Source organism: Myotis davidii, unplaced genomic scaffold (assembly GCF_000327345.1).
Source record: "Myotis davidii unplaced genomic scaffold, ASM32734v1 scaffold97, whole genome shotgun sequence".
NCBI lineage: Eukaryota > Metazoa > Chordata > Mammalia > Chiroptera > Vespertilionidae > Myotis > Myotis davidii.
This window is the reverse complement of record NW_006289392.1, coordinates 5,009,911-5,010,438: the sequence shown is the minus strand read 5'-3', so window position 1 is coordinate 5,010,438 and position 528 is coordinate 5,009,911. Positions and strand designations below refer to the sequence as shown.

The window sequence follows — 528 nt, the reverse complement described above, 5'->3', positions numbered from 1 at the left end:
GGTGACCCCCAAATTTCATTGTTACAAATTGAACATAATTAAAGCATAATGATTAATCACAAAACAATATGTAATTATATATGTGTTTTCCCATGGTCTTAGGGGACCCCTGTGAAAGGGCCGTTCGACCCCCAATGGGGTCGCGACCCACAGGTTGAGAACCGCTGTCTTAATCAATAAAGGAAAAAAAAAGAAACCTGCCATCCTGCTGCCCTGTTCTCAGCCTCTTCAGTCCTCGAACTGTATGCGGCTCCCCCACGCGGGTCCCCCCACGCGGCTCCCCCCACGCGGCTCTCACAGACAGGCCGCCCTCCTGGGCCCGCTAGACTGGCTTATTTCACTTAGCATAATGCTCACAACTCCGAGGGAAGGCAGCGGAGGGTGGTGGTGACGGGGAGAGTTCAACCCAAGGACTCGTCTGCATGCATATGAGCATAAGCGATGGACACGGACAACAGGGGTGAGGGTGAGGGCAGGACTGGGGCGGGGGTGAGGGGACATTCTGGGGATAAGGACATATTTGTAATA

The 528-nt window shown here is 52.8% G+C and overlaps 1 protein-coding gene across 1 annotated transcript in view; it reads right to left on the bottom strand.

Moving 5' to 3' along the window:
* Nucleotides 1-528, bottom strand: part of TMPRSS4 (transmembrane protease, serine 4) — a 124,854-nt gene that overhangs the window by 8,010 nt on the left and 116,316 nt on the right. The gene's annotated exons all lie outside the window — the stretch shown is intronic.